The sequence below is a fragment of the Alosa sapidissima genome, chromosome 3 (assembly GCF_018492685.1).
Source record: "Alosa sapidissima isolate fAloSap1 chromosome 3, fAloSap1.pri, whole genome shotgun sequence".
Lineage (NCBI taxonomy): Eukaryota > Metazoa > Chordata > Actinopteri > Clupeiformes > Clupeidae > Alosa > Alosa sapidissima.
In genome coordinates this window covers 27,727,373-27,740,671 of record NC_055959.1, presented here as the reverse complement: position 1 = coordinate 27,740,671, position 13,299 = coordinate 27,727,373, and the positions used below count along the sequence as shown (strand labels likewise).

At 41.1% G+C, this 13,299-nt stretch overlaps 4 long non-coding RNA genes across 6 annotated transcripts; 3 read left to right on the top strand and 1 right to left on the bottom strand.

Annotated features, from left to right (window-relative positions):
• Positions 1–5,435: 5,435 nt before the first annotated feature.
• Positions 5,436–8,741, bottom strand: LOC121705459. Of its 3 annotated transcripts, none has more exons than XR_006030792.1 (5): positions 8,622–8,741; positions 8,140–8,396; positions 7,640–7,693; positions 6,220–6,721; positions 5,436–5,800 (listed from the first exon to the last, which is right to left on the bottom strand). It is a non-coding gene; the product is annotated as an uncharacterized LOC121705459 (long non-coding RNA). The 3 variants fall into 3 exon arrangements; XR_006030790.1 differs by having other exon boundaries at positions 6,239–6,721; XR_006030791.1 differs by having other exon boundaries at positions 6,239–6,721; positions 7,640–7,685.
• LOC121705464 lies at positions 5,654–6,900 on the top strand. Its single transcript, XR_006030798.1, has 3 exons — positions 5,654–5,728; positions 6,313–6,463; positions 6,809–6,900. It is a non-coding gene; the product is annotated as an uncharacterized LOC121705464 (long non-coding RNA).
• Positions 8,742–10,166: 1,425 nt separating the features above from the next.
• Positions 10,167–12,158, top strand: LOC121705461. Its single transcript, XR_006030795.1, has 3 exons — positions 10,167–10,280; positions 10,497–10,706; positions 11,834–12,158. It is a non-coding gene; the product is annotated as an uncharacterized LOC121705461 (long non-coding RNA).
• Positions 12,159–12,195: 37 nt separating this feature from the next.
• On the top strand, positions 12,196–13,076 carry LOC121705463. Its single transcript, XR_006030797.1, has 2 exons — positions 12,196–12,258; positions 12,697–13,076. It is a non-coding gene; the product is annotated as an uncharacterized LOC121705463 (long non-coding RNA).
• The last annotated feature ends 223 nt before the right edge of the window (positions 13,077–13,299 follow it).

Here is a 13,299-nt window from a genome sequence, read left to right as displayed (position 1 = left end):
AATTTGAAAAAGTACTTTGTTAATAAATTACTCAAGTAACAAGTTACTTTTATTTTTACATTTTTATATTTTTGATGGGCCTTTAAAGGGATACAAAAGTATCCTTTACACCTGTTTGCTTTTCTCCTCCTCTGTAGGCTAATTATACTGTATAGGCCACCATATTTTACCAGCCCAATTCCAGAGGTGGAAAAAGTACTAAAATATTGTACTCAAATAAAATGACCAATACTTTGAGTACTTGATTACTCAAGTACAAGTTAAATTACCAATCTGAAAATGTACTCAAGTAAAAGTAAAAAGTAGTTCATTTAAAAATGTGCTTTAAGTAAAAGTTACTTAGTTACTTTGTTTTTTGTTTTTGTTTTTTTTTTTGAGGGGGGGGGCGGGGTACGAAAACAATTGGTTTTACCTAGCTCGAGTTGCTGCAGCCAGGAGCTAGTGTAGCGCTATAGCTGCCTGGCTGCTTTAACTGCTGGCTGCAGCAACTCGACCTAGGTAAAACCGTTTGTTTTTGGGGGTTTTTTTGTACTACAGTAGCCTACCCGGTGACCTCGGGAAACGGAGATCTATGTGAAAAATCACGCTCATCCTTGCTTGCTTTGCAGTGAACAGTAATCCAGCACAACTGAAAAGCTGCTCACAGGCAGCTGAGGATACAGGCCTCTGCATTGCAACATCGGGGAAAGAGCCTACCCGGGATCCCTAAGGTGCCTGAGGAGATTTAATCGTTGCACATAGTACTGTCTACCAGCTAGCAAACAGTAGGCCTATTATGTATGAAGTCTGAATAACATTGAATTGCCAATTAAATAAGTATTGTAGTGGGTTACCCCATTTCTTTCTCTATCTCTTTGTTTTTCTTTATCTATCTATCTATCTATCTATCTATCTATCTTTCTTTGTTTCTTTATCCTTTATCTCTCTACACTCTTTCTCTTCTCTTTGCCAACAGTTCCCCCCTTGATATAGGAAACAGACAGACATTTGGAATAAGGGCTGAAAGCTAAGAACATAATAGAGAAGGAGTTCCTTTCTTGTCCCCTCATTCTCTCTCTCTCTCTCTCTCTCCCTCTCTCTCTCTCTCTCTGTGTCTCTTGCTCCCTTCCCTCCATCCCTGCTCATTTCCCGGTTTAAAAAACCACCATCTCCTTTCGCCTCCCGTGCCATCCGTCCACTCGTTGAGGAGTCACTAGAGATCAATGGAACGCATCCGATGTGCGCAGAGCTGCCTGCAATAGCCAGAACTCTGCTGCACAATGGGACGCGGTGAAAGACGAGTGGGGAAGAGGAGAAGAAACTCTCGAGTAAAGCAGAGCAGAGGATTGGATCACTAATCAGAGAGAGAAAGGAAAATAAATAGAGGCTGGTGCAAAAAGCAAAAAGCAATTTCCCTTAAGTGTTTCAGCCAAGAGAGAGAGAGAGAGAGATTGTGTGTGTGTGTGTGTGTGTGTGTGTGTGTGAGTGTGTGTGTGTGTGTGTGTGTGTGTGTGTGTGTGTGAGTGTGTGTGTGTGTGTTTGTGTGTCTGTGTGTGTGTGTGTGTGTGTGTGTGTGTGTGTGTTGTGTGTCTGTGTGTGTGTGTGTGTGTGTGTGTGTGTGTGTGTGTGTGTATGTGTGTGTGTGTGTGTGTGTGTGTGAGTGTGTGTGTGTGTGTGTGTGTGTTTGTGTGTGTGTGTGTGTATGTGTGTGTGTGTATGTGTGTGTGTGTGTGTGTGTGTGTGTGTGTGTGTGTGTGTGCTTTTCTATCTGTTTCACTGATTTAACGTGTCTGTATTGTTTTTTTTCCTTTCCAGTCTTTGAACTCGCAGCCTGAGAGAATTTACTCGGTGCATTGAGTCTTCCTGGAACGCCTCTTTCAAACTTTACAAAGTACTTTTTGGTAAAAAAAAAAAAAAAGGGGGTGGGGGGGGAGTGTTTCCTCCCATGTTGCCACACAGCTAGCTGCCATGGCCAGAGATTGTCCAAATGCCACACACACACACACACACACACACACACACACACACACACACATTCTGACAGCTCTTAACGTGAAACAATGTTTGGCAGTGACGGACTTGCGTGCCAAGAAGGGCAACGGAAGTTGAGGAAAGAGGGGAAATGCTAATGATGTGCCCGAGTGTGTGGCTTTTAATCAAGTGTAATGCTCATGATGAAGTGGAACGGATGTAGCTGTAGGGTGGAGGAGTCAGTGTGTGTGTGTGTGTGTGTGTGTTTATTTTTGTGTTTCTCTTTCCGTGTGTGTTGGTGTGTGTGTGTGTGTGTGTGCTTGTGTTTCTCTCTCTCTCTCTCTCTCTGTGTTTGCATATGTTTATTTATGTACCTCAAGTTAGCTGTGATGTTTCTAAACAAAGCTTGTAATTCCATCCTCATGGGAATATAAATATATTATTACTTACATGAAGATGTACAGTAAGAAAACTGAGGCTGAATATTCAGAAGTAACAACATACTGTACATATCTTTAAGGTATATAGTCTACTCAAAAATTCAAGGTGGACATGCTACAGATAAGAATATATATTACGTTAAACAACATCAACCATTATGACTAATGATATGAATTTAAACAGTGCTTTGCATGTGTGCCGCTTTGTCATCGTATCTCTGGACTGAATGCGAGTATGATATGATAAAGTAATGGTATAATGCTCCCTGTTCTGTTTTGTAGAATGACGGGTTCTTGTGAATATTACTTGTGAGCACAGAGCATCAATAACTTATTTACAGTAATTTAAGCTGGGTGTCTTTTTATTTTATTTCAGTAACAAGAGTCGCAAGTATAGGGTATAGTATAGTATAGTACCTGCACCATACGCCGGCGACCCGGGTTTCCGGATCCCACCCCAGCTCTCTCACCCACTTATTTCCTGTCATTCCACTATCCTGTTGCATTAAAGGCATAAAAGCCCCCCCCCCAAAAAAAAAAAAGAAGAGTAGCAAGTAGGCCTATGGACAAAGGAATTTATGTATTATTTACGTATTTATTCAAAGGTCAAACAACGAAAAAACTTGGAATAAAATCATAGGGAAATGGCAGGCCAACATCTGACATCGCATGTCCCTGAGGGATCATGGGAGCGTGAAGGATGTCACGTCCAGACTCTGTACCCGCAGGTGAGCAGTGCTGCAGCTTGACCCGTGCTCACTGCACCATCTTCCCAACACTGACTGATCTGCAGATTATGTTTACACTGGCGGGCCTTGATGCTCTGATTTTGTGTCTCTATCCGATTCGTTGGACTGCCTGTTTACATCTACGCTGTTTACGTGGGTCACTAATTTGCTAAACACTTGAGACAACATGCATGCGCACCTGAGGGATTTTGGTGACCGATGTGAAAGCAAACACACAGACGGCACTGCAAATGCACAAAATAACACACGCTTGATTTATTAGGATATTTCAGTGGCTAATTCTTGAAAAGTCTGCAAAATAGGCTAAAAAGGCAGAAAAGAGAGTGGAGAGCCCTCAATGCTATGGCGTTCCATTAGTGCCATAAATAATGCCTATGTCGACTAAATATTGCTTTTGTCAACTACTTATGTCCACTGAAGATGTCTATGCAACATTCACTTTACGACAGACGTGACAAAACGGCCTTGTTCATGTCATTGCTCACCTTACAAAACGACACCCCCTAGTGTTGACTGTGATATTGTGCCATGACTGTTGTTGCACATGTCAAGTATGTCGACAGGCCTGTTGTTTGATTCTGCTGTTGTGCATGTCGTCTTCTGTGTCGTTTGGATCAGCTGTTGTGCATGTCGTCTTCTATGTTGTTTGGTTTTAATGTTGTGCATGCTGTCTTCTGTGTTGTTTGAATCAGCTGTTGTGCGTGTCGTCTTCTGTGTCGTTTGATTCAGCTGTTGTGCCTGTCGTCTGCTGTGTCGTTTGATTCAGCTGTTGTGCATGTTGTCTTCTGTGTCGTTTGGATCAGCTGTTGTGCATGTCGTCTTCTATGTCGTTTGGTTTTAATGTTGTGCATGTCGTCTTCTGTGTCGTTTGATTCAGCTGTTGTGCCTGTCGTCTGCTGTGTCGTTTGATTCAGCTGTTGTGCATGTCGTCTTCTATGTTGTTTGGTTTTAATGTTGTGCATGTTGTCTGCTCTGTCGTTTGATTCTGCTGTTGTGCGTGTCGTCCTCTCTGTCGTTTGTTTTTAATGTTGTGCATGTTGTCTGCTCTGTCGTTTGGTTTTAATTTGGGTTTAATGTTTTAATTTGGGTTTAATGTTGTGTCGTCTGCTGTCATTTCATTCTGCTGTTCATCTCGTTTTCTCTGCTATAGTGCAGGGCGACTCCCCTGTCGTTTGACTGTGCAGACTTTTAGAATAGGCTCTTTGTCTGTTGATTGTGGCGTTACCAAGTTCGGATGTCAGATGTGTCGCCTCTCCTGTCAATTGATTGACTGGTGTTGTATTGCTACCTGTGGCCATCAGATGTGCCATCTTTCAAGTCGACCCTCCCTTTCGTTGTATCCACAGACCCACTGCCCCCCCCCCCCCCCCCATCATCAAACGTGGATAAACCAATCGCGGCTCAGCACCAGGCACTCTCGGCCAACTTCAGCCCAGAAGAGAAACACCTGTAGACATTCCCTGACCCTGTAGAGCCATGGACTGAGTTGCGAGACTTTTTGATGTTTGTCATGGTTCATGTGCACCTCAACAGTCCCTATATTTCAGTGTTTCTCAAACTTTCAGAGCTTTACAAAAAAAAAAAAAAAAAAAAAAAAAAAAAACCCACGGACCACCTAGCTAAAAAAAGAAAGAGTAGACCTACTTCAACAGTATATTATACAATAACTTACTCACTGAACCACCTTGCTTATCGTCTTTGCACCTTGCTTATTGTGTCAGAGGATTCATATGATTTAAACTGGCATAGCTTACATAGGCAGTGTTGCAGAACTGTTTGGAATTACATACAAGTTGGTTCAATATTGCAAACAACTCATCTATATTATATTTTACCAGGTCTGCTCACGTACCACCTGTGGTTCCTGGACCACACTTTGAGAAACACTGCTGTATTTTGTGGTTGTCAAAAGAGTGTTAACCTTACCGGACAACAGCTTTATTACTTGCAAATTTAGATACCCAATATTTACAACATCGTCTCAGATATGTCAGCATGCTGTGGCCTACAGATCTAGTGTTTAGGCATTTCTGTTAGTGTCCTATTCAGTTATTTTGATAAAATAAAAGTTGCCACCACAGCATTGATAAAATTGTAAGACTCAGCCATAATCATATGTCAAATAAATATACAAATGATCAATTACAGCTTAAATGTTAAAAATAAGTTCTATCAATACACAGCCACTGTTTCCATAACACACTTGCAACTCAATAGGCAATCAACCGTTTCAATAAAACAGTTGCAATTCATATTTCAAATAGCTGGTGAGACTGCAGCATAAAAAGGTGACTGATACATTTTAGATATTTTATTCATTTTTCAATGTGTGAAACAAGTGTGTGTTAACAAAAAAACTAGGGGGAAAACCAACAAAAATACCAGAAGGGAGATGTGGTGGGACTGCAACATAGAAAGGAGGTTTGACACTCATTTATATTTTCAAAAAATATTTCAGTTCCTAATGTCTTAAGTGTGTGTGTGAACAACAGAAAATACACAATGTGCAAAGGATGGGTAGCTGTCTATAAACTCTGCACACCTATAACAAGCTAAGGAGGATGCAGCACGTTTGATGGAGCCAGGAATGTTAGGGGAGGTGTTGAAGCTGAAGGCTGTTCATCTTACTGTACACCTTTCTCGTCCTCAGCATCCTTGGTCCTAGGTAAGCAGAACAGGCACAGTGGAGAATAAAGGGAGATAACAGAGCAGGTAACATTCAGTTTATACTTGGAACAACTTCACATTCACAGCTGCCACATTAAGTCATAACCATAGACCAAAGCAAGAGGCCATCTCCAGCAAGACCCACCACACACAGCCAACCACCTTACATCCACACATAAACTGTAACGATAACATGAAGACAGATGTTGTTGGGGATGACTTTCTGAGCGATGTTGAGAACAGTACAAAGCTGACAGCCAACCAAAATCCATAAAATTTTAGCTATCATATTCAAGGACAGACTTTTCTTAATTGGTCAGTGAGGAGACTTATTATAGTAATCGTTCCTGATGTGAGCGGCCATTAACACAGAGACAACCATACTCATTTATCCTTCATGACTGCCAACCCACTGCCATTTCAGTGTCCAACCTGCCATGCACGTCTTTAGTAGAGTGACCAGTGCTGTCCTGAAAAACCTGGTTGAGGAGGAGAAACGGTCACAGTCCTCCCTGAAAACATCATGGTTCCTTGAGGAAGTAGACCACCGGTTCGACCTTGTCGTAATTGCCCTAAGCAGATTGAAAGAGAATGAGTTAGAGAAAGCCATAAACTTGCATTGGGACACCTTCCATCTTTTTCGTGGCCTGAAGATTGGTCACAAGGGCAGCTGGATACCAGTTCAAAACGTAGTGGTGACTGCTGCAACATTAATCCTGGAAGTAAGCCAGGTACAGAAGTGCATTCTCAACAGTAGCTTGTCCGAGGATTGCCTGGAGAACACTTTCAGCTGCATCAGACAGAGGAATCCTGTCCCAACGCCAGTGGAGTTTCAACACAGTTGTCCAGTTCCTCTCGATGGTCAAAACCGGAAGCTACTTCCTGGATATCAAGGAGACCATCTGCAATCTTGGTCTGAGGGAGGAGGAGAGGAGCTGATAAACGCTACAGCAACACCTGACTTAACAAAAACAGATACTACTGTATTATATCATATTGCAGGATACATTGTTAAGAGGGTCAACAGCAATTGACTTTGTGAGTAATGCCAGCATGCTGTAACAGGAAATGGCAATGACGACACACTTCTTTCATGCTATGACCTAAAAAAGAAATTTTCAGCACATACATTAGAAGCAAAATCAAATAAGGCACCAAGGAAGGAAAAGAGAACGGACGATTGGTACCTTGGGAGCAAGGTTCAAAGCAGAGAGGCAAGGAAGATGTACTTGGCCTGTCCGTTCCAGCTTCAGGGAGCCCCCAACAGCCTAATCTTCATGCCAACCACCACTACATCACTCCAATAACCATCCATCAACCCGGTGAGGAATCTGCTGTACATGTGGTGTTTACTCAATGTCTTGATGAAATTATCACCAAATTAGGTCTGATGTGAGCACTGAATATCATAGCCATGGGTGTTGGATGCTACACATGGTGATGGAAATATTGAAAAATGTTAGGTGTTTTTTACTACTAACAACTTCAGCGTAACATTTATAATATTAATGAGGTAGGTGTTAGCAAACCTGTGAGTTCCCCTCCCCACTGTGACTGTCAATGGCACATCCTGTTAAGGACAAAGTCCCTGGAATATCACTGTAGCTCCCTGCCTGAAATGGGGCTTTGCTTGCTACGTAATGATTCAATAACAGCCGCAGATTTACCATGCCATTATCAGATGAATTATACCTCATTTTTTAATGGGTGGCAGGGCTGTACGTTAACGCTTTCGTTGTTAGCACTGGTGCTACAGAAACATACAAGGTAAAAAGGACATATATCCACAAAAGGTAAAAAGGACATTTTATCCTTCTTATAAAGATTACTGACCTAATGATAGGCAATGTCCTCTTGTCACTTCAGCCTCTCTCGGCATCTGCAAAGCTCATATGCATTTAAGAAATTATTTGGCAGATACAGCAATACAAATTATTCCATCAACATTACATCAAGAACACAAACCTGCACTGGTGAGACTTTAAAAGGGAAATATTTTACAGGGAAATAAATTATCTGAAAGCAGTTGGAGCAAAAACTCCTATCTAGCTATATCAGGTTCAAAGCAAATGTAGCACATAAATTTACTCCACTATTCATCTGCATAACAGTAATCGCAAACTCGTTGATAACCAGCACATCTGAATATAGTTACCATGCTGAATGAAACGTATTTGATCAAAATCACGTTGGTGTCCTAGCTCATAGCATGTTTAACGTTAACACTAATGTCGGTGAGCTGTCTCGCTAACGTTAGGTAACGCTTTGGCAAATATCATTATAAACTTAAAACCCCATTGATAACCAATCTAATTAAACAACGTCGTACTTACCACTGACATTATTAGGCAGATAGCAATGGAATTGAATGAGGCCAACTGGCGAATGTCAATTTGTCAAAGTTTGGCACTGTTGAGCTCTCAGCACAATCAGAAGTGACTTGGGAATATCTCCGCCATTTTTCCATGGTCTTCTAGTTCTGCCCTCTAGCACCTTCCCAGGGTCGATAGATACACTCCTCTCCAACAACAAATCACGCAGACCACAAGTTCCAGTTCACTTTTCATGGTGTTGATGAAGTAGGGTAAAACTGAGAAATGAAAACACAACATTTATCCTAGTTATCCTATTAAATAAGCTGGCTACAGAAAATTACCCTAGCTGCTAAGTTAGGTTCGCCAGAAGGCTAACGTTAACGTGACTAAATACCCTTCGGAGGTGTGCTAATTCGTTTACAAGTTACCATTAAATAAGTGACATTAATGTCATTATGTTTCTAATAATCTCGTAAACATAGCATTTCATTCACACGTACCAACGATGCTTTCAAAAGCCAACTTGAAGCTTAAAGAGGTTTAAAACCAGTGCAGATCACCATAACTTTCCGATCCAGTGTGTAACGAGTCCAAGGCATATGACATCATCAGACAAAGACGTAAGTATCCGAAGCGCTACCCACTTTCACCATTAGATGGCATCAGTGCCCCATTACTCTCATCTCTGATTACTAAACCTGTAAAAAACATGGAATTAAATTCGTTGAACACAGGACAAAATGTATGCAACAGAATATGGCACAGCCTAGTTTGTATGCCCTTTGGTATGCCATTTGTGTGCACCTATTGTTTTGTTAAATTAAAGACTTTTCCTTAACTCTATTTATTGAGAAGAATAGGATATATAGCCTAGTGCATCAACTGATCAAATAAGGATGATCCAAGCTGTCAGAGGAGGCCTGGAATGCATTACCTGTTGAACAACACAAATAAATAAATTACAAAAACAGCAAATAGCAAGAGAGAAACTGACATGCCTTTCATATTACAATTTCAATTTCCCTTTCTCTGCAGCCTTGCCATTTTTTGCTGAAAAAATCACATTAGCATCACATTGTCCTGTCGGCAGTAACCTGACCAGCTTCTAGCTCAGTGGACATGGCATTTACTGTATATACAGGGCATAAGAAACGTGTGGATGGGAGCAGAACATTTATCATGGATCAGCAAGTAAATACCGTCATTAACTCCTTTGATGGAATGAAATAAATTACCACCTCCTTGCCTGATGAGCTGAACCACTTCTATGGCTGCTTTGACAGGGACAACAAGGAGGTGGCCATAAACGCTGGTCTCTGTAGAGCATCAGCCCTTAAGGCCTACACTCTCCTCATTGTGGTCATTTAATCCAGTCCATAATTATCAAAGGAGTTAATGACGAAATGTTCTTGCAGAGCATGATACATTTTCTGCTCCCATCCAAAAGTTTCCTACACCCTATATAGGCCTATGCAGTAAATGCTACATCCACTAAGCTGGTCAGGCTACTGTCGGTAAAGGTGAGAATGTACTTTAGGCCTACTGTCAACGGGTTGCCCAATGTGATTCAAATGTAATGTTTTCAGCCAAAATGGCAGGCTGCAGACAAAGAGAAATTGAAAATGTATATGTAAGACATGTTAGTTTCGCTCTTTTTTTGCTGTTTCTGTAATTTATGTATTTCTGTTGTTCAACAGGCCATCCATTCGAGATAGAGTCATCTGACAGCTTGGGTTATCCTGACCAGTTGATCAGTTGATGCACTGGACTGGACTGAATAAACAGAGTTAAGGAAAAGTCTTTAATTTAGCAAAACATGAGGTGCACACAAATGGCACACAAAAGGGCACACAAACTAGGCCGTGTCATGTTCAGTTAAATGCATTTTTGTCCTGTGTTCAACGAATGTAATTCCATGTTTTTAAGGTTTAGTTAGAGAATGTCTAGCTCTGGTTTAGTAATCAGAGACGAGAGTAATGGTCCACTAATGCCATCTAAAGGTGAAAGTGGGTAGCGCTTCGGATACTTACGTCTTTGTCTGATGTCATATGCCTTGGACTCAACGAACGTTATCGTTACACACTGGATAGGAAAGTATGGTGATCTGCACTGGTTTTAAACCTCTTTAAGCTTCAAGTTGGCTTTTGAAAGCATCGTTGGTACGTGTGAATGAAATGCTATGTTTACGAGATTATTAGAAATATAATGACATTAATGTCACTTATTTAATGTTAACTTGTAAACGAATTAGCACACCGCCGAAGGGTATTTAGTCACGTTAGTGCTAGCCTTCTGGCGAACCTAACTTAGCAGCTAGGGTAATTTTCTGTAGCCAGCTTATTTAATAGGATAAATGTTGTGTTTTCATTTCTCAGTTTTACCCTACTTCATCAACACCATGAAAAGTGAACTGGAACTTGTGGTCTGCGTGATTTGTTGAACTAGAAGACCATGGAAAAATGGCGGAGATATTCCCAAGTCACTTCTGATTGTGCTGAGAGCTCAACAGTGCCAAACTTTGACAAATTGACATTCGCCAGTTGGCCTCATTCAATTCCATTGCTGTCTGCCTAATAATGTCAGTGGTAAGTACGACGTTGTTTAATTAGATTGGTTATCAATGGGATTTTAAGTTTATAATGATATTTGCCGAAGCGTTACCTAACTTTAGCGAGACAGCTCACCGACATTAGTGTTAACGTTAAACATGCTATGAGCTAGGACACCAACGTGATTTTGATCAAATATGTTTCATTCAGCATGGTAACTATATTCAGATGTGCTGGTTATCAACGAGTTTGCGATTACTGTTATGCAGATGAACAGTGGAGTAAATTAATGTGCTACATTTGCTTTGAACCTGATATAGCTAGATAGGAGTTTTTGCTCCAACTGCTTTCAGATAATTTATTTCCCTGTAAATTTGCACTTCTAAAGTCTCACCAGTGCAGGTTTGTGTTCTTGATGTAATGTTGATGGAATAATTTGTATTGCTGTATCTGCCAAATCATTTCTTAAATGCATATGAGCTTTGCATATGCACTGAAGTGACAAGAGGACATTGCCTATCATTAGATCAGTAATCTTTATAAGAAGGATAAAATGTCCTTTAATGTCATTAATATTATAAATGTTACGCTGAAGTTCTAATTGTTAGTAGTGAAACCACCTAACGTTTTTCAATATTTCCATCACCATGTGTAGCTAACACCCATGGTTATGATATTCAGAGCTCACATCAGACTTAATTTGGTGATAATTTCATCAAGACATTGAGTAAACACCACATGTACAGCAGATACCTCACCGGGTTGATGGATGGTTATTGGAGTGATGTAGTGGTGGTTGGCATGAAGATTAGGCTGCTGGGGGCTCCCTGAAGCTGGAACGGACAGGCCAAGTACATCTTCCTTGCCTCTCTGCTTTGAACCTTGCTCCCAAGGTGCCAATCGTCCGTTCTCTTTTCCTTCCTTGGTGCCTTATTTGATTTTGCTTCTAATGTATGTGCTGAAAATTTCTTTTTTAGGTCATAGCATGAAAGAAGTGTGTTGTCATTGCCATTTCCTGTTACAGCATGCTGGCATTACTCTAAATCAATTGCTGTTGACCCTCTTAACAATGTATCTTGCAATATGATATAATACAGTAGTATCTGTTTTTGTTAAGTCAGGTGTTGCTGTAGCGTTTATCAGCTCCTCTCCTCCTCCCTCAGACCAAGATTGCAGATGGTCTCCTTGATATCCAGGAAGTCCAGGAGGTAGCTTCCGGTTTTGACCATCGAGAGGAACTGGACAACTGTGTTGAAACTCCACTGGCGTTGGGACAGGATTCCTCTGTCTGATGCAGCTGAAAGTGTTCTCCAGGCAATCCTCGGACAAGCTACTGTTGAGAATGCACTTCTGTACCTGGCTTACTTCCAGGATTAATGTTGCAGCAGTCACCACTACGTTTTGAACTGGTATCCAGCTGCCCTTGTGACCAATTTTCAGGCCACGAAAAAGATGGAAGGTGTCCCAATGCAAGTTTATGGCTTTCTCTAACTCATTCTCTTTCAATCTGCTTAGGGCAATTACGACAAGGTCGAACCGGTGGTTTTCAGGACAGCACTGGTCACTCTACTAAAGACGTGCATGGCAGGTTGGACACTGAAATGGGAGTGGGTTGGCAGTCATGAAGGATAAATGAGTATGGTTGTCTCTGTGTTAATGGCCGTTCACATCAGGAACGATTACTATAATAAGTATCCTCACTGACCAATTAAGAAAAGTCTGTCCTTGAATATGATAGCTAAAATGTTATGGATTTTGGTTGGCTGTCAGCTTTGTACTGTTCTCAACATCGCTCAGAAAGTCATCCCCAACAACATCTGTCTTCATGTTATCGTTACAGTTTATGTGTGGATGTAAGGTGGTTGGCTGTGTGTGGTGGGTCTTGCTGGAGATGGCCTCTTGCTTTGGTCTATGGTTATGACTTAATGTGGCAGCTGTGAATGTGAAGTTGTTCCAAGTATAAACTGAATGTTACCTGCTCTGTTCTCTCCCTCCATTCTCCACTGTGCCTGTTCTGCTTACCTAGGACCAAGGATGCTGAGGACGAGAAAGGTGTACAGTAGGATGAACAGCCTTCAGCTTCAACATCTTCAACACCTCCCCTAACATTCCTGGCTCCATCAAACGTGCCGCATCCTCCTTAGCTTGTCCCTGTTATAGGTGTGCAGAGTTTATAGACAGCTACCCATCCTTTGCACATTGTGTATTTTCTGTTGTTCACACACACACTTCAGACATTAGGAACTGAAATCTTTTTTGAAAATATAAATGAGTGTCAAACCTCCTTTCTATGTTGCAGTCCCACCACATCTCCCTTCTGGTATTTTTGTTGTTTTTCCCCCTAGTTTTTTTGTTAACACACACTTGTTTCACACATTGAAAAATGAATAAAATATCTAAAATGTATCAGTCACCTTTTTATGCTGCAGTCTCACCAGCTATTTGAAATATGAGTTGCAACTGTTTTATTGAAACGGTTGATTGCCTATTGAGTTGCAAGTGTGTTATGGAAACAGTGGCTGTGTATTGATAGAACTTATTTTTAACATTTGACACATGATTATGGCTGAGTCTTACAATTTTATCAATGCTGTGGTGGCAACTTTTATTTTATCAAAATAACTGAATA